Consider the following 17,462-nt stretch of genomic DNA (forward strand, 5'->3'; position numbering starts at 1 on the left):
TGCCATGTCTAGCCTAGTATCTTGAGGCAGTAGGACTCAAAAAAAGTTTTTTTTTTTTTTGGCGTGCTGCGCAGCTTGCGGGATCTTAGTTCCCCAACCAGGGATCAAAACTGGGCCCCCCCGGCAGTGAAAGCATGGAGTCCTAACCCCTGGACCGCGAGGGAAGTCCCCCCAAAAAGTTTCTTGAATTACCACTCCAGTCAGAAGTCCGGAGACGCTATACATTAGCTTAAATTCAGTCCCTCTTTAGGGAAGAGAAAGCACTTCCTCACATGCCTAGGTAGTCAGTAACTAACGTGCATTCAAGGTATGATTTTAGATTTAGCAGCAAGGCATTGCATTCCAAACACAAGTTGATTCAACTATTCGTGTAACATATTTTTTGTAAAATGTTTGGATTAATAAAACTTTCTCTGAACAGCTCCCATAACAGGTACTAGGAATCCAATATTGAACAAGACAGGCTTGGCCCTTTTCCTTGAGCAGCTTACGGTTCAGCCTGTCAGAGAGCCATCAAATCCATTACCAACTACAGACACTAACTGAGAGCCCATGGTGTATGAGGCATCACGCCAGCAGGGCTGTGCACTGGCTGCGGTGTGCAGAGGGGAGCATCTGGTGACAGGTCACACACAGAATCAGTATCTGGTTGAGGAGATAGGACATATATAAAAACAACAACAAAACGCTGCTAAGTACCACATGTTCCTTACCAACCAGGAAATCAGTCATCGGGGAGGCAGGTCTTTGGAGGCAGGATTCCTTGCTAAGGCCAGGTAAGTCCGAAAGACATCGTGGAATGGGAGGGACTTGTTCTAGGCCCTGGCAAAAGGCTGGGCTTGGATACAGGGAAATGAGGGAGTAGTAGGGCCCTCCAGGGAGTGAGAGAGGAAGGTACAGTGAATTTAAGAAAAAACAAAGCAACTTTACAGGAGCAAAGCCTTCACCCTATCCTTTCTGTATTAATTCAGCACTCACAATGTACAATGCACTGGAGAGGTGCTGGGTGGTTGTCACATGGGTATAGGGGTGTGGCCCTTGCTCCAGAGGAGTTACAGTTCAGACATGTGCAAAAAGAACCAGCAATCAAGGTAGCATTTCCTCGCCTGGTGTCATTCCATTCTCTGCTTCGACTTAAGAGCAGAGAGCATTATCTCTAGGAGACCACTGTGAAGAGGTCCTTTTGCTTCCTGGTGGTGGAGGGAGGAAGCTGGTACCCAATTCATTACTCTGTCTCATTAGCCAGCTAGTATGTAAGTAGACATTAAATGGTGATGTTCAGTAGGGATACAGGGGATCTAGCTGGATGATCAGGGGCTGGCAAGTTGGGTGGAGATTCCAAACCTTTCTCTCCCCACTCCCCACTCCCTAATTCTTTCTAGAATACTGTAGCTCTTCTTGCATTCTCCTCTTGCACTTAATCATGACTAACAGAGCTTAAAAAGAATAGAGTTACTCTTGGGGGCACTTCTTGGAGCAAAGGCAAAAAATGTAATAAAACGTCAGATGAAAGAAAAGAGTCACCTTAGTTCTGAAATGCCTCCTTCAAGGAGAAAAATGTAATCAACACCACCTGACTAAGATGGGAACTATCATGTATATAGAAAAACATATCCTCTCACTTTCTGTCTTCCCTCTTTACCCTTTCTGCCTCTGCCCAGGCAGAACGAATCGTTTGGTCAACATACTAAATAAACCTCTGTCTACAAATAATAAATGCTGGAGAGGATGTGGAGAAAAAGGAACCCTCCTACTCTGGTGGTAGCAATGTAAATTTGTTCTCTCACTATGGAGAACAGTATGGAGGTTCCTTCAAAAACTAAAAATAGAGTTACCATATGATCCAACAGTCCCACTCCTGGGCATATATCCACGGAAAACCACAATTCGAAAAGATTCATGCATGCCTATGTTCACTGCAGCTCTATTTACGATAGCCAAGACACGGAAGCAACCTAAATGTCCATGGACAGATGAATGGATAAAGAAGATGTGGTACATATACACAATAGAATATTACTCAGCCATAAAAAAGAATGAAATAATGCCATTTGCAGCAACGTGGATGGACCTAGAGATTATCATACTAAGTGAAACAAACAGAGAAAGACAAATATCATATGATATTGCTTATATGTGGAATCTAAAAAAATGATGCAAATGAACTTATGTACAAAACAGAAACAGAGCCACAGACATAGAAAACAAACTCATGGTTACCAAAGGGGAAAGGCAGGGAAGGTTAAATTAGGAGCTTGAGATTAACATATATGACTATATGTAAAATATATAAACAGCAAGGACCTACTGTATAGCACAGGGAACTATACTCAATATTTTGTAATAACTTATAAGGGAAAAGATTCTGAAAAAGAATACACACACACACACATACACACACATATAACTGAATCACTTTGCTGTACACCTGAAACTAACACAACATTGTAAGTCAACTATACTTCAATTTTAAAAAATGCTAAATAGGGCTTCCCTGGTGGCGCAGTGGTTGAGAGTCCGACTGCCGATGCAGGGGACACGGGTTCGTGCCCCGGTCCGGGAAGATCCCACATGCCGTGGAGCGGCTGGGCCCGTGAGCCACGGCCACTGAGCCTGCGCGTCCGGAGCCTGTGCTCCGCAACGGGAGAGGCCACAACAGTGAGAGGCCTGCGTACCGCAAAAAAAAAAAAAAAAAAGCTAAATAAATTTCATGTAAGTTAGGAACTTTAAAGCTCTAATAATTTTCCTTGGCTCTTTCTTTTCCTACTCAAATAAGAAAAGCATCGTGGTTCTAACTTTTGATCAGAATTGTTCTAGAATAACATACCTTCTCATGAATGACTTCCTGTGTCTTGAAGAGATCATTTTCTTGAAAAGCCCCCTGACTCTCTTTTTGCAAGTCAGGCAGCATAGTTTATTGGCTTGTAATAGGAAGCTCTTGCCATTAGGGACTGAGCTAAGATCACCAAACTATCTCCCATACGTCCTTAGTTGAGCTTTGAATCACAAAAGTAGTAGAAGGCCCAGCATGTTATCTCCTCCAAAATGAGCAATCCCTTAATTAAACAGAAGTAAATAGAGGTTACAATGTGTTCCTTAATTAAATAGATGTAAATGCCCAATCACTGTGCTTTCCACACACATCAGTTCTGCATCATCTCATTTTCCTGTTTGCCCAGTGGAAATGAAAATTCTGAGGCTCCATTTTGGTCAAAATTTCCCAAGTGTGCCTGCAAGGCTGGGCGTTCAATCATGAATATTTACCTACTGGTTTATAGAAATCTGTAACTGTGTCTACTCTTCCTTCCTTTGGCATCTGTGGGCTTAGGAATTACTATGAACCGCACATTACTGGACTATCAAAGAGAAGTGGCCCTGCCTTTGCCCAACAAAGCACCCTGACTCCCACCTTGGGAAAACATACCTGGAGACACTATGTGAAGTGTGTGGTGTGGAAGGGGCATCTAACATAAAAACTGAGCCCTCTGTGTTGGGTGGTACTGGGTGACCCTGAGACACAGTGCCTCACGTCTGCTGCCATTCTTTACACCGAATCTCCAAATTCTTCCTGGGTATTGTAAATATAATATGTGGAATCTAGGATGGTTAATTTGTATGTGTCACCTTGGCTGGGCTACGGTGCCCAATTCTTCAGTCAAACACTAGCCTAGGGTCTTCCCTGGTGGCGCAGTGGTTGGGAGTCCGCCTGCCGATGCAGGGGACACAGGTTTGTGCCCCGGTCCAGGAAGATCCCACATGCCGCGGAGCGGCTGGGCCCGTGAGCCATGGCCGCTGGGCCTGCGTGTCCAGAACCTGTGCTCCACAACGGGAGAGGCCACGGCAGTGAGAGGCCCGCGTACCACAAAACAACAACAACAACAACAACAACAACAACAAAATACTAGCCTAGATGCTGCTGTGAAGGTATTTTGTAGTTATCATTAACATTTACAATCAATTGGCTTTAAGTAAAGGAGATTACCCTCCATAACCTTTGGCCTCATCCAGCCAAGTGAAGACTCTAAGAGCAAAAACTGAGGTTTCCTGGAGAAGAAGGAATTCTGCCTCAAGACTGTAACACAGAACTCCTGTCTGAGTTTCCAGCCTGCTGGCCTAAACTACACATTTCAGACTTGCCAGCCTCTACAAATCACATGAACCAATTCTTTAAAAGAAATCACCCTCTACGTATGTACACATCCTATCAGTTCTCTTTCTCTGGAGAATGCTGACCAGTAGGGAATGTGTCTGAATTAGATGAAAACATTCTACTTCCGATTTAGAGAAAGTAGTCCACCTCAGTTGCAGCGTAAAGCAAGCTAACCGAGTGCCCTCGAATTGCTAAGATGGGAACAGGACTGGGGTGGAGAGGACGAACTGAGTCCATGCCACTCAAAGTGGTGACCATATTTAGGGAGCTTTCATCTCCCTGCAAGCTCTGGTGAGGCCAGCAACTTGCCAGCTATGAATTGGACGGTTATCAGAGGACAGCAGTGGGTTAACAACACTTTAACTGAGTCAAAGTGTTAATTGGAATAGAATCCATCTCAATGTATTCCTAGAAACAGGTCTGCTTTCTGAGGCATTAGGAATAAATTGAGGTGGATCCCGTTCCAATTAGAATTTCTGATTAAGACCGTCATTTCAGGAGGACAAGCTAAGCAAAGCCAGGTGCGTTTGAAAAGCTATATGACTGAGGGGTCTTAAAGAAAAGGATTACTTGCCAGGAGAAAGTCGTAACGACCCAATCTGCCTGGTGATTTCTCCCCAGTCCCAGAATTTCCAGCAAAGTGACTGATATTTGAAGGTTAGGTTCAAGGAGTATTTTTCATCGACTCATAGGATTTCAGAGCTAAAGGAACCTCTTATAAATGAAGGAATTAAGCTCAGAGAAGAGAAGTGACTTTGCTCCACAGTGACAACAACCAGGGGTGCCTGTCCCACCACTTCAGCCCCAAGAGTAAAACTGGGTCAAGAGTCGAAATAACTCTCTTTGGGTGGCCTCTGCTCTTTTCTCTAAAAACATTACTGAAAAGCCAATGTGCACTTTTCACTTTTGAATAGAATCAGTGGGTAGAAGGATCGTGTGCTCAACCTGGCTTTTAGGTCCAGGGAAAATCATACACATTAGGACCTACCATGTGCCAGGTAGTCTGATAGAAATCTAGCAGATATTATCAGAACACCTGCTCTTCACCTAGCACCGCGCTAAGTACTTTACAATAAGGCTTTAAAACACCCCTGTGAGTAGGTCGTATTTCTATTCCCTATTTACACAAGAGGAAATTGAGGCAGAGAGAAGTTAAGCAACTTGCCCAAAGGCACCCAGAGAGGAAGTGGCATAGCTGAGACATGAACCTGGACAGTGTGGGACCAGAGTTGACACTCACCATTGTGCTCTCCCTTAATCTTCACGCTTTTATCATGGTGATATTATTCTCACCATTTTACAGGCTAGAAAACCAAGGCTCAGGAAATGTGAAGAACCCATCCGAGATCAATGCATTAGCTGTTCTGTAGACCATCTGCCCCCAGACACTACTGCTACACAACTCACCAGTGATTTGTCTCCTGGTGCTCTTTCACTCTCCCACCTTCTCTCTGATGGCACATATGACTTCAACAAATTAATTTCCCGTATTAACGTTTACCTTAATGTCTCCAGGCAGAGTAAAGCCAGTTCTTCGTCTGTGGAGAGACAGGTGTTTGGGCCAAGATCTTTACGTGCTTCAGTCCTGAGCAAAGTGCATACAGGTCATTCTTGCCCCCTAGTGTTTCCCAGACTTCCTTGGAAACAATCACCTTGTTAAACTCAGTACAAATCCCAGGACCCCATCCCAGACTCAAGCATTTCTAGACCCCATGGAACAGGCCTAGAAAGCACCATGATTAACAAGTACTCCCACGTGATCCTGTTCCTCAGGGAAATTTGGGAATGCTGGATAAAAGTGACCTTTTGTGACCTCTTCCAGGGCCAAAATTAAATGGCGGCACGATGTCAGACAGACCTGGCTTTGAATATATGGGCTTCCCATCACAAACACTTGATCTGGTCTTTGCTCTATGACTTACCAGCTTCACATTCTCAAATAAGTTTTTTGACCTTTTGATGCCTCAGGGTTCTTCCCTGTAAAATGGGAATAATAATGGCATCTATTTCACGGCGTTGTTCTGAAGAAGAGATGAAATAAAGCACGTAAAGCACCTAGCATAGTGCCTGTCACAGAGGCAGGGATCAGTAAATGTAAAGTATTTCTTTTTTCTTATTTCTTCTAGTCTAGGGAATTTACATTCTGGGGAATTCAGCATCCTTAGTTCACAGAGGGGCAGTGTCAGCCTTCAGCAGTAGGTGCAAGAGCCCAGTGGTAGAGAAAGCCATGCAAGTCCTTAGTACCCCTGAAAGCATACCACACATACCTGTGGGGACAGGAGAAGCAAGGAAGGGCACACCTGAGCTCCAAACTGCACAGGCTCCCACTTCTTCCTGGGGAACAGGGCTCACCTCTGCAGCCCAGGTTCCATCTCAACCTGTCATAGTGACACGTTCCTATGAGGACTTGGGTCAAATCCATTGACCTTAAAGAGCTCCCAGAGGTCCTGGAAAGCAGAGATCCAGGGAAAAATGTCTCCTTGTGGCTGTGCTGGTCCCTTATCCTCAAGAGCAAGGAAGTCCTGGGGTCTGAGCCTCTCCAGCAGTTTTCAGGTCCAGCTCAGTCAGGAGTACCTCCTCTAAGTCAGCTCAGGCCTGAACCTCAGACCTAAACCTGTAAGGGGGGTGAGGGCCGGCACGTATCCATTCGTTCACTTCCTTTTGTCCCTGCGATGGACTAGACCCTGTGCTAGCCCTTTGGACACCTGTTCCTGCCCTGCAGCAGTTTACTACCTAATGAGCAAGGGTCACACAGTGTTGGTATCATGAGGGGTAAGCTCCGAGTGCCTCAAAGAGTCATTTCCAATTGTTTCAAATCCTCAACACAGCTCACAGGGACTGGGTCACGTGGCTCCTGCCGACACCCACCAGCTTCGTCTCACACCCCTTTCCCACTTGCCAAGTGCACACCGGCCACTGGGCTTCTTTCTGTTCAGCGAACAAACCAAGCTCTTTTTAGGCTCAGGACCAGGCTCTCTCCTCAACCCTGCCCCTCCTCTTGTCTGGACTTCTTAAGTGTGTCTTTTCCAGGGAGTCCACCCTTGATCCGCCGACCAGGAGACTTCCAGTCCCGCTTATCTTTGTGTCCCCAGCACAGAGCACTGCACCTAGTGTATGTGGTATCAGAACCACATAGTTTACAGCTGAATATTTAATATCTTATCATTGATTCCTTCCACTTTCTTGTCCCATATACCCAAGCGATAGATGTACCCACATCTCTGTCATCACTAAAAACAAACGATAGATGCCAACCTTTTGCAGCAAAACCCTAGTGGATGCTGTAGAATTACAGATGCTCTCTTAGCAGGAGCCAACTTGAATTCTTATTTTGGGGGCGGTTGCCTCTCCCAATAGAAATAGTAAAACACCACTTTAGTAGGAGAAACAGACCCAGCAATTTTTCACTATTGGTTGTGCTGGTGTTTTTAACAGCAAACCTTGTTTTCCTAGTACCCGCTGGTGACCTGGGGCCAATTGTTGAATTCTGGAGAATTTTGTGAGCTGATTGTTAGACCTAGACATTATTAAAAATTATATAAATGTGCAGTTAAATAAATTACATTAAAAGCAAAGGTAATAAATATGCAAAACACATCACTTCCTGATTATTCGATGGCATTTTTGTGTTATCTATGCTCTTGAGGTTATCGACATCTCTCGCATCTGTGTGGTGGTGGATGTACTATATAATGGTGTGCAACTGCTTCTCTCTTCCTGACTCTGCATCTAGTGACATCATGTAGGTAGACTGAAATCAACATAGTGAGAACATTTACGAAGGAAATCGGCAAATGCTACAAATCAGAGCTTATTCATTTTTTTTAGGGAGCTTGTTTTTAAGCATCTACCAGCATACCACTGCCACTAACCAAAGGCAAATGGGGTCAGTCCCTGATTCCCAGAAGTTTGCAGTTCAGTGGTAGACACACATACACACACACACACACACACACACACACACACGTGCGTGTGCGTGCACACACACGCACAGAGTTAAGCCTGAACCAAGGCAGAATGGCATGTATTAAATGGAGCAATGGACAGCAGACAGGAAGTGGGTGGCTGGAATCTGACTGATTTGCCTTCGGATGTGGGACATAAGATGAAAAGATTCACAGAGGAGGCCCAGAACATCTCCTTTGCCGCCTAACTAATTTTCTGGATCCTTACTAATAAATTATTCAGACAGATCTTTACATAGGCACCAACTTTCAGCCTGTGATCAATTCATACACTTACCCTATGTTGAGGTGCTTAGCTTCTTCCTCTGTCAGAAGGAGATCAATAGGTACAGGTCAGACTGTTTGAATATATCAGAGAGCTTGGAACGCCTCCAACGATGGGTGCTGAGAACCAGGAACTGCACGTGGTTAGGAATCATTTGGCCTTTTCATCACTGGAGCTCAGTCAAGCGTGTATTGATTTTTTTCCAAAAGATTTACCGATTTGAAGCAGTAGTTCCCAAACCAAGATAAAATATTAATAGTATTAAAAAGGTATTAGACTCCATTTTTGTGATTATAAAGGCAAAAAAACTGTTAAAAATGTTAAAAGGTGGGAGGGGAGTTCAAAGCCAACCAAGCTGCTAACAGCGATCGCACAGTGGTCTCCAAGCCTTGAGTCAAAGAGAACATTCCCGGTTTGCTCCCTACCCGTCTTAACGGGGTTGTCAGGGGATGCTCTGTTGAACGTGAAACAGTTTTATTCCAATTTAACCTATACATTTGTTTGTAGCACTTTAAGAGAAACAGGCCAGCCGTTTTCAGCTTTTAAATTATATCTACACACCCACGTATTTCTACATCTATATCTATCTATCTGAGAGTGAAAGGAAAACGATATTAAGGGAGGACAGAAGAGTGGGAGGAGAAGGAAAGGAGAGGGGACAGAGGGAGAAGAGAGGGAAGAAGTGAGGAGGGAGAGGGAGAGAGCGGGGGCAAAGGGGAAAGCAGTGCAGTCAGGCTTGGGAGCAACACGGGACTAGATTTGAATCCCAGCTCTTCCACGGGCATCAGTTACTATTCCAGTTTCAGCCTCGGTTTTCTCATCTGTGAAATAGGGGTGAGATAACTTTCACAGCCAGGTTTTCCAGAGAATCAGGTGAGCGCAGATGAGTAGAGAGCAGTCCCGGCGTGTTCACTCCGTAAGTGGGATGCCTTAGTGACCAGTGCTAGTGAGGGTTATGTATCTCTTTGAAAGCACACACTTTCTCCTCTGTGTTCTGGGTTTGGCATCCCTTGAAAGTGGAGCCCAAGTGTCCACCTGAGAAGACAGCACCGGCCTGCCGGGTGCCAGGGCGTTTCCGCTGCAGAGGATGGCAGGATTCCTGTGCTTTCATCTAGCCGGTTGTCAGCGCACCACGGAGGTACAGCCAACCACCAATGAACCTTCCGCAAAGATAGTTTGCTTCATACAGATCTCCATCCATAACCTTTACTGGTCTCTACAGAGTCATTACGACCATTAGGTTGTGGACTCAGCACTGCTTTAGCTCTTAAGTTAATACAACCAAGACTTTTTTACTTTCCTATTGGGAAGGAACATGTGCCATTTCAGTGATTTCTTAGATCACTCCATAAGTAAATCAAATATTCTTTCAAGCCCAGTTATCAAAACTGTGTCCTCTGATACCACGTCTTCCATCAAACTGCGGTAATCCAGATCAACACATTTTAAACCTCTGCTATCTCCTAATACCATCCCTACTAGATAGAGTAATTAAATTTGTACTTTTTTTTACAAGTCGTACTCAATAAATCTGAATAAATTAACAACGCATTACTAAGACTGCTACATTAAATTTGCATAGTGCATTTAATGAATATGCAACTGCAAGTGAAAAGGTCTGCTACTGCGAACCTCTCACATTAGCATAACTACTTCCAGCATGTTTCTTAAATAATGCACTCATTTGCACATCACTGACTTGGCTAATTCTAACTTCAGTCAGGGTAGCCTTGTAATTAAGACTCTTGCTTTAATTTTTAATGAAGTTTATGTTACATCAATCCTGACAGTAATGAGGGGACATGGAAACAAAAAGGCTGCTAATAATTAAATTCACAAACCAGTTTGAGGGATAATAATTCCTGAGGAGAAATTACATGACTAATTATTAATTAAATATTCATACTATTGCACAGCCATCTCACTTAACTGCTCTTCTTGTCGGTAATAATATTGAGCTGTGGATGCCTTTTGCCAACCATTCGGAGTTTAAGGTCTCTGGTTAATTTTAGTGTGCTGTTAATCAAAATGACACAAAAAATAAAATTGTTTTAATTGGCATCATTTTATTGTGTCTAAATATTACTACAGTTGGTTTAGTTTGTGGAGAATTAATCTAGTTAGTCAGTGCCTGTTTTATGGAAACATAAATCCAGTTTATATCCATAAACATCTAATGGCAGGACAACTTGACCTTTTTTTTTGTAACATTACTGTTTACAGATAATTACACCAACTCTTTAAAAGGTTATTTAATAGCTTTGCATTCATCACAGTAAAATGAAAAACATGCAATATTATTTAACTCCAGCCTGTTCTGAGGAGGTCTCTGAGACCCCCATTTACCCCTGCTGAAAAGTAAGCAGTATTAATGTGTGGGTTTTTAGGAAATGTATGAGAGCTTTCTTTGAATGTGTACAAACAGATTTACACGTTTGGGTCTGGATCTTCGAATGTCTAACTCATAATTGAGATGCAGTCTGGTAAGGAAGAAAATGTTTCTTACTGTTATAACTTCCCATTGCAGGGAAACACGAGGATGGAGTTTTTATGAGTCTGGATATCAGAAATCGCAACAATTTCCCTACAAAATTCAGTAAACAAACATTACAAAGCCAGAGAAATTACTATGATGAAGTCTAATTGGCTGCAATATTTATTGTAGACATGCTTTTTTTTCCCCTTCCATTTTCTGAGCGGTATCTAGGCATCTGCATTTCTAATGAGAATGTCCCCATCTGTGGGCAAGTTTAGCAAGGACAAGAAAAGATCGACAATATTTAAATTGATAACATTAATCATTAAATTAAAACAGATCATGACATTCGTTTAAAGTTCTGATAAATTCAGAACAAGATGCTTCACAGAGACCATTATGCATATTATAAAATTAAAGAGACACAGAAAAGGGATCTTTTTATCCTGCAGGGGCCTGTGGAAATTCTGGGCCAGGGCAAACATTTCATTTCATTTTTCTAATAAGTCAAACTAGCTGATTCATCAAAGTGGACCAACTCGGTGACCATAAACCATGGGGCAAGGATTCCCCTCAGTTACTCTTGTCACTTTACTACAAACTGACAGGTTTGTAGGGCATTATTACTGGACCTGATGTGTATCAACTGCTCCCTTTTACTAAATCTTTTCAGCTTTTCTTTTTAAATCTACTCGCTTAAACTAACACCTGAAGGCGATTGGAAAAGACCACTCACCGTGTAATAGTTTACGGGCGCGGGTCTCACTCACGGTGTAATAGTTTACGGGCGCGGGTCAGCGTACAGATGTCACAGTAAGTCCTGGGTCCCTGGTCCTGCTCTTCGATTCCTTCATTTCAGGAAAGCTTCTATGTGAGAAACCTTACCTGAAGAGCAGTAAGACCTCCAAACTGGGCAAAGTGAAGACAAAGAAGTGACCAGGCTCGCGGGCTAAACTCTGGGGTACTTGTTCTGGAGGAACACACAGAGTCCCGCCCTTTTTCCTTTCATTGCCAGGTGCATGCTATACCTGTCCCAGGTGTAGTAAGTGGAGGAAACCATCCAACACCATGGAAACCAGCTGACCAGAAGGACCCCATCATCTCCTCGTAGGGAAGCAGCACGAGCGCCAGAAAGGGTTAGGGCTTGGAAGCCAGACACACCCAGGTTCTAATCTTCCTTGGCCTTAGTGAATAGCTTTAATAGCTTCATCTCTCTGAACCGTGGTTTCCTTTTCTGAATGGGGATGGTCATGGCCCCCTGGCAGGTTGTTGTGAGAATTAGTCACACGTGCAAGTGCTTAACTCTGTGCCAGGCTCATGAGAGACAGGCGCAAAATGCCAGTGATCTGGATTATTGTTATCTTCCCGAGGAAGATTGCCAGAAATTTTACCATTGGAGAGTCACTCCTTTGAGATGAACACCACTGTCTCAAAGCTTCTTTTTTAAAATGCAGATTGTATACCTTGAAAGGGGATGGCAGATATAAAGTCAGTTTTGGTCACCAAAGCCTTTGTGTGAGTTAGTGTACCAGCTTCCTTTTTTCCGTAACAAAGGCAGATAAGGCAATACTAGAGAGGTGCGTTAGCGGAAGGAGAAGGGTTGAAGTGGAAAAGGAGGATATAGAAAGGGGAGGTGGAATTGCGAGGGAAAAGTATTATATACGTCTGGGCTATTTAATCACCAAGGTACAATATAAGGAACTCCAAGAAAAAACAAACACCTACCCGGTGGATGTGGATTCCAAAGTTCTCGAGCTTTAGTCCTGTAAAATGACAACCATTAAGGGCATGATGACCATGCACCCCTATTTTTGTAGAATGGCTTAATTTCAGTGATTCTGTCTGGTATCTATCAGGACTTGGTTGGTTGGGGGAAGAGGGAAGAGGTAGTGTAGGTCATAAATTGTCTCCACTGAAAGCCCCATCTTATGATGAAACTCCAGAAAGAAGGAGCACACGGCCTCAGTAAGTATTTAACGAGCATCATCAGATACCTGTCTTAAATGCCAAGTACCCAAAGGAGAAAGCCTTTTCTCCCACCTGTCTTCTCCACACTCCTTAACAGATTGTCCAAGAAAGCACCACACAGAGCTGCCCTACCTGTAGCCATTCCAGGGTGGAGTAGCTTGAGGAAAGTCTCTGGTGTTTGGTTCTCTCTGGCTCTTCTCTAGGAAGGCACGGGATGGAGAAACAGATTTCGAATTGGACAAACTCCAGCCCCTTCATTTTACTTGTGGTGTGATTTGGATAACTTGTTTGACCTCCTCAAGCCTCGTGTAAAATGGGGAGACCACCACGTACCTCACAGGATGATGTTGAGGGTTAAAGGACATCAGTGTGAAAAGGTTCAGGTGCACAGTAATGGTACATAGCAATCCCTTTTCCCTATCCCAGAATCAAGCCAACATCTCCTTCTGGGGCATGAGGACTTACTGCTGGAGGAGAGTTACATATGGATCTCAACGTTCTTGACTCTGTTTCTATAAAATCACATTTACCATGCTTTTTTTTCCCTTTGACCAATCATCTAGATTTTTGAGGTCAGGTCTTATTTCAGTTCTGCAGTCCAGTAGTCTGCCTAAATTGCTATGAGGATTAGAAGAGTATTTGGAAAATAACAGTACCTGCTACATAGCAAGTGTAAATAAATAAAAATCTCAAAACCACGAAACCAATCCATTCTCATTTATACCCCTCCTTCATCTGCCCGCACACTCCATTATCAACAAATGTCAGACACACATGCAATTTCTTACCTCTGTGCTTTTGCAGATGACTTGAGTGATTTTCCCTTTCTACTCAACCACCTGTCAAACTCTTATTCAAAACCCAGCTAAACAACTACTTTTTTCATAAAGGCTTCCCTTCTATCACTTCTCTTGTCTCTGTCTTTCCTGTGCTTCTTCTATAGTGTGCCCAGCCTTCTATTACTCTTTGCACACGGTGCTATAGGTAATCTATTTTCACTTCTCCTACTGGGGAAGGACTGTGTACAGTCTTGGTATCCCCAGTTCCTTGTATACTGCAGGGCACACATTGGCACTCCTCATATATTTGTGGACTCGAATTCATGTGACAAATAGCAATTCCAGGATTATATTTATAAACATGAACATCAGAATTTCATCATACATCTCATAATAATGCAGTAATTAAGGAACAAAACACTTTTCTTCTTTTCCTTTTTTTTAAGAGGCAAGACAACCACGGTAATGAGATGTGAGCAGAGACATGAAAGTGGAATGAAGGTGGGAAAAGGTGGGGAAGAAAGTGATGTGTGCATTATAAACAGCAATTTTCTACAGGTTAGGATCAATTCAGAATGAACCATTCATTGCATCATCAATGGTTATGAGGTAACAAATCGAAAATTCCTGTCTGAGTTTTAATTAAAAGGACCCATAGGGCTTCCCTGGTGGCGCAGTGGTTGGGAGTCCGCCTGCTGATGCAGGGGACATGGGTTCGTGCCGTGAGCCATGGCTGCTGAGCCTGTGCGTCCGGAGCCTGCGCTTCGCAACGGGAGAGGCCACAACAGTGAGAGGCCCGCGTACCACAAAAAAAAAAAAAAAAAAAAAAAAAAGGACCCATAAATGTCCCAAGTCAGTTGGCACATATGTACTTTTTTTTTTTTTGGGGGGGGTTACGCAGGCCTCTCACTGCTGTGGCCTCTCCCATTGTGGAGCACAGCCTCCGGACGCGCAGGCCCAGCGGCCATGGCTCACGGGCCCAGCCGCTCCACGGCATGTGTTATCTTCCCGGACCGGGGCACGAACCCGTGTCCCCTGCATCGGCAGGCGGACTCTCAACCACTGCGCCACCAGGGAAGCCCTGTACATATTTTTTCACAATTATAAAATTATCTGTCACGATGTCAAGCCTGAACCCAAGAGCATTTGCAGGCTGCAGCGCTGACATCCTTCCTCCTTAATCCAAGAACTAGAAGCCACCTGATGTGAAAGCAAACAACAGGTAACAATTACAAGTCAAAATGCCCGGCTGCTCGCCAGGGATGGACAGGTGGGTGACATATGCCCAAAGCAGCTGACCAACCACCACCATCTCCTGAGCATTTATGGTATGGCCAAGGTAGGAGATGTGGAGCCTGCGGCCCAGTGGATGCCCCTCTTCATGACGGGACCTGTCTTCACAGAGAGGATGTGTGAAGTCAGGAAGAACTGTTGGAGTATAGAATTAAGAGGGAAAATCACTGCAGGCTAGCACGCTCCCTTTCATCCTCTTTTCCCCGAAACATTGACCAGCTCCCTCAGATCTGTTCTCTGCCTTCTTCTCTTCTGTCAGAGACAATCATCTGTCGTGATTAAGAGCTCAGACCCAGGAATTCCCTGGTGGTCCAGTGGTTAGGACTCCACGCGTCCACTACAGGAGCCATCGGTTCAATCCCTGGTTGGGGAACCAAGATCCTGCAAGCGGTGTGGCACAACCAAAAAAAAAAAAAAGAAGAAGAAAACAAAAGAACTCACCTTTTTCAATTCAAATCCCAGCTCTTCCACTCATCAGCTGTGTGACCATGGACAAGGTACTTCACCTCTGTGTCTCATCTCTGGAATATGTATTGTTAAGAGAAAAAAGTTAGAGAGTAATATGTTTAGTGTAGTTCTGTTTTCAAATTGGGAAAAACTCTATATTCTTGTGTGAGAATAGAGAAAGAGTGGTAGGATACCTACCATACGTTAACACTGAATATCTGAGAATGGGGAAGATTAATATTTCCTTTATTCACCTTGAAATTATTTTAAAAATCTAATAAAATAAGTAAAAAGAGAAGAATGGGAGACTGATGAATTGATACCCCTTCTGTTTCAACAGAGGATTTTTGATTGGTTGCAGGACAAATAAACGTAGTATAGTAAAATAGAGGTTTAAATCAGTACCAGGAATTTTCTACAGTAAGCATGTATCACTTTAATAATGAGAAAATAATTAAAATGAAAAATGAAGGAAAATTTTCTCAATCAAATGGTGCTACTCTCTCCTTTAGTCTTGTGCTTGTTATTTTTAACACTTTATAAATAACAACAGTTGCACTCTTTCATTAAAGGAAATCTGGAAAATTCACAGCTGTGTCAAAAGAAGGAAAAAATATTTCACCCATGTTGACATCATCCAAAAGCAATCGCAGCTGGTATCGGTGTGTATTTCCTTTCTGACTTTTCTTTTCCCCGCATGTACATGTTTTTGATGATAATACTGTGAATATACACTGTAACTGTTGACTCCTAGTTCTTGGCCTGCTTTCCTCTCCAGACAGCCTGTCCTCCTTGGCAATGGTAAGAACAGGAAAAGCAATCCACACAACAGGCTGTTACAACGGCTACAACCCCCAGCTTATGTGGGAGGAGGCTTAGATAGAATGTGCCTTCCAGGTGACAATTCCATTAGAATGTCCAAGTGACTGCGCGGAGGGAGAAATATCTGATTGATTGCAATGAAACCAAGAGAGAAACAACACATCCACAGTCTCCTGGCACATATGTACACTCTCCTTTCATGGTTAGAAAACTGTCTGTCATGATGTTGATGTCTGTCCCCCTCACATTCCTCCTGAAATTACACGTGGAATTTCTTATCATAAGGGAGGTGCCTCCTTGTCAAAGCCACTGGGTGGAGGGAGTGCTCAGTGGAGCCGAGATTGAAGCCATAACCCCACCTGGCAACCTCCCACTCTGTCCTTGGCCTTCTCACTCCTGCAGCCAAAAGTGTACAAATTATTCCAACTTTGCTCACCTTTCCTTGATTTGTCTGTCTCCCTATAAAGCCCTGTCGAAATTCACACCTTTTTATGAATTTCCTAATTTAATTCATTTTCTTTCTTTCTTTCTTTTTTTTTTTTTATGTGGACCATTTTTAAAGTCTTTATTGAACTTGTTACGATATCGCTTCCGTTTTATGTTTTGGTGTTTTGGCCACGAGGCATGTGGGATATTAGCCCCCTGACCAGGGATCGAACCCACACCCCCTGCATTGGAAAGGCGAAGTCTTAACCACTGGACCGCCAGGGAAGTCCCTAATTCATTTTCTATCTACTGACCTCCTTTTATCTCTTTTCTTCCAATACAGTAGATTCCTCCTCTGAATCCTCCCTCTGATCGATGCTGTCCACGCAATGCTGTCCTCCTTCCCTGCCTCACTATAACAAAAGCTTTTGCTTATTTTATTTCGTAATCCCAGTAACAGCATTTGTAGTGGTTGTATAATCTTTGATAGATTACGTCATAATTTACTCAAATATCCTCTCATTGGCTGAACCCTTGGGTTGTTCCAATTCTCCACTGTCGGGAATGGTACTGTAGTAAACATTTTGTAGCATGAAACTTTAAAAAAAATTTTACTATTTTTTTTCTCCTTAGAACAGAGTCCAAGTAGTGGAGATTTTTTTTTTTTTTTTTTGCAGTACGCGGGCCTCTCACTATTGCAGCCTCTCCCGTTGCGGAGCACAGGCTCCGGACGCGCAGGCTCAGCGGCCATGACTCACGGGCCCAGCCGCTCCGCGGCATGTGGGATCTTCCCGGACCGGGGCACGAACCCGCTTCCCCTGCATAGGCAGGCGGACTCTCAACCACTGCAGCACCAGGGAAGCCCTAGTGG

The sequence above is a fragment of the Leucopleurus acutus genome (assembly GCF_964270905.1).
Source record: "Leucopleurus acutus genome assembly, chromosome: 1".
Lineage (NCBI taxonomy): Eukaryota > Metazoa > Chordata > Mammalia > Artiodactyla > Delphinidae > Leucopleurus > Leucopleurus acutus.